This window comes from Micromys minutus (genome assembly GCF_963924665.1).
Source record: "Micromys minutus genome assembly, chromosome: 3".
Taxonomy (NCBI): domain Eukaryota; kingdom Metazoa; phylum Chordata; class Mammalia; order Rodentia; family Muridae; genus Micromys; species Micromys minutus.
Window position 1 is genome coordinate 24,546,936 of NC_137972.1, and position 3,128 is coordinate 24,550,063.

At 44.7% G+C, this 3,128-nt stretch overlaps 1 pseudogene across 1 annotated transcript; it reads left to right on the plus strand.

Annotated features, from left to right (window-relative positions):
- The first annotated feature begins 1,060 nt into the window (after nt 1–1,060).
- On the plus strand, nt 1,061–1,540 carry LOC308418856 (small ribosomal subunit protein eS10-like; annotated as a pseudogene). Its single transcript has one exon. The product of its transcript is annotated as a small ribosomal subunit protein eS10-like (transcript).
- Nucleotides 1,541–3,128: the final 1,588 nt, after the last annotated feature.

Genomic DNA, 3,128 nt, shown 5'->3' on the forward strand with positions numbered 1-3,128 from the left:
GAAGATCCGGGATGGTGAGAAGAGCAATCGACAAACGTTTGACAAAAATCGCCCCTGTGAGGGTAAGATGTGGTTCCTGAAGAAAGCATTGCATGGTAGAAGTGTGCAGAGTTGCAGTATTCACCCTAGGGATATTGTTGCTTAAACCGTCCCCAACTGTCATTGAAATCAGGCCACCGTCTGCTCTGGGAAGCTCAAACTGTACTGCAAATTCCTTTTGTATGGTTCTCTTTTCCAGAATTCACGACAGCCGAGGCCATTCTTTTATGATAATTGATTCAAGCATTGCCCCTCAAACCATTATTCTTTCTTTTATTGAAATTCAGCATCTCTGAGGCTGGAGAGATGGCTCAGTTGTTAAGGGAGCTAGCTGCTCTTCCACAGGACCTGAGTTCAAATCCCAGCAACCACATGACAGCTCACAGCTGTCTGTAACTCCACGATCCGACACCGTCACAGACATACATGCAGGTAAAATACCAATATACATTAAAAAAAAATTCAGCATTCTTAGCAGGATTTTGAGAGACAGTGAATTGTTTCAGCAGCTCTGAATTCTCTCTGCACAAATCCGACCCTGGTTTCTCCTCCCGGTGAGCAGCCCACCGCCATGAGCTCTACCCTTAACCTTTAGCTTCTCTACCAGCAGACACTGAAAGTAACAAGGGGGCTTTTAACCTTGTTACCAGAGCAGGAAGAAGTAGCATCCAGCAGCTCAGCTTAATAAAAATAATAAAATAATAAATAATTTAAAATGATATTAATTTAAAAAAAAGACACCACGAGCTCTTTCAGCATGCTCCAGCATTTTTTTTATTTTTAATTTTACTCATTGGGGTCCAACCTCCCATACATACAGGCTACTTTACACTTAAAGGGAATATGGCTGCATCTTAAAAAGACACAGAACCCAAATGCTCCTGTTTGAGAGACTTGCTCTATAATTCTTACTGTTGTAAGAATTATAGAGTATGGATAATTTATGGGTAATCCTAAATCTTGATTAAAAGACATGGAAGAGTCCTTTCCAGCCTCCGCCTCGGACCCTACAGCCGCCGCGATGTTGATGCCTAAGAAGAATTGGATTGCCATCTACGAACTCCTTTTTAAGGAAGGAGTGATGGTTGCCAAAAAAAGATGTCCACATGCCCAAACACCCCGAGCTGGCAGATAAGAACGTGCCCAACCTTCGTGTCATGAAGGCCATGCAGTCTCTCAAGTCTCGAGGCTACCTGAAGGAGCAGTTTGCCTGGAGACATTTCTACTGGTACTTTATGAATGAGGGCATCCAGTATCTCCGAGATTACCTGCACCTACCCCCGGAGATCGTGCCCACCACCCTGCGCCGCAGCCGTGCCGAGATGGTCCAGAGGGTGAGCGGCCTGCAAGATTCACAAGAGTGGAGGCAGGCAGAGACACCTACAGAAGGAGGGCTGTGGCCCCTGGAGCTGACAAGAAAGCTGAGGCTGGGGCTGGCTCAGCAACAGAATCCCAGTTTAGAGGCGGCTTTGGTCGTGGATGTGGTCAGCCACCTCTGTGAAGTTGGAGATTATGTTAGAGAGACATGGAAGAGCACACACACACACATATATAACACAGAATTACACGTATGTGATGTATACAGAGCGGGTTTGCCCAGGAGAGAAGGAAAGGTGAGGTGAAGAAGTCACCACTTAATTGGATTGAGATTTTCTTTTGGGATAAAGAAACCATTGTCTTCATAGATCACGGTGGTGACCACACGTTCATGTGTAATAACTTACAGTAGTTATTTCTGAGCCACTGTAACCATGGAAACTTCAGAAGGAAAGATGGTTTGGCTCCTGGTTTCAGAGAGATGCTGTCTGTTGTGGCAGCGAAGGTGTGGTGGAGCATTTCAGTTCACGGTGGCCAGAGAGTGTGGAGTGAACGGCCCAGGAAGTTCACATCACAACTCAACCAGGATCAGAGAACAGACGGGAAGCAGGCAGGATAATGCCTTCAAGACCTGCACTTAGAAATCCATCTTCTCTGGCTGAACCTCACCTTCCGACATTTTAGCACCTCCCTAAATAACAGCATCAGCTGGAGATGTGAACTAGTATGGGACATTCCAGGTTCAAGCCCCTGAACTGTGCGTTTCAAAACGTTTCATTTTGCTAAGCTTGTGGCACGTTTCTATTATCCTAACACTCAGGAGTCTAAAGCAGGTAGACTGTAAATTGAGGTTAGCCTGGGCTATCTATATTGCTAGTCTGTTGAAACTCCCTTCCCACAAGGAGATTCATTATACATTATATAAATTTCACCACCATTTAAAAAAACAAAACAAAACAAAAAACCTGAGGTGGCTCAGCAGTTAAGAGCACTGGCTGCTTCCAAATGACCTGAGTTTGATTCCCAGCAATCAGGTCAGGCGGCTTTCCACCGCCTGTATCTCCAGCTCCAGGGGTTTTGAAGGAGTGTAGCCTCAGTGAGCACCGGCGCTCACAAGAGCACACCTATGTAGAGACAACCCAACAGACACATGATTTAAAACAACAAAATTAAAAATTTTTAAAGTCTGGGCTGGAGAGATGGCTCAGTGGTTAAGAGCACTGACTGCTCTTCCAGAGGTCCTGAGTTCAATTCCCAGCAACCACACAGTGGCTCACAACCATCTGTCATGGGATCCGATGCCCTCTTCTGGTGTGTCTGAAGACAGCGACAGTGTACTCACATACATTAAATAAATAAATAAATCTTTTTGAAAACATTTAAAAGTCTTGAATAATTCAACAAACTAAAGGCTACGTGGCGTGGATGAGTGACAGCGTTACCAGCTTCTTTCTGTTATCCTGTGCACAGGCCGAAGAGAGACCATAAAAGGGGACAGAGGTATCAGGTACCCCAGGACAGAGGTAGAAAACAAAAAATGAAAGTAGGAGGGGAAGCCCCCAGGATGCCAGTGGCAAGTACAATCCATCAAAAGCTAGAAGCAGGCACTTATGGGGTATCAAGAGCTGTGGCAGGCAGGTTCCTAAAACATCAAGAGTCACCCTGCCCTCAAACAGAGGGAAGCAATCTATATTAGAATCAAAAGCATGGTTTTTGGGCTTTTTTTTTTTTTTTTTTTTTGAAAATTTAAAAGAACTTGAAAAGAAAATAAA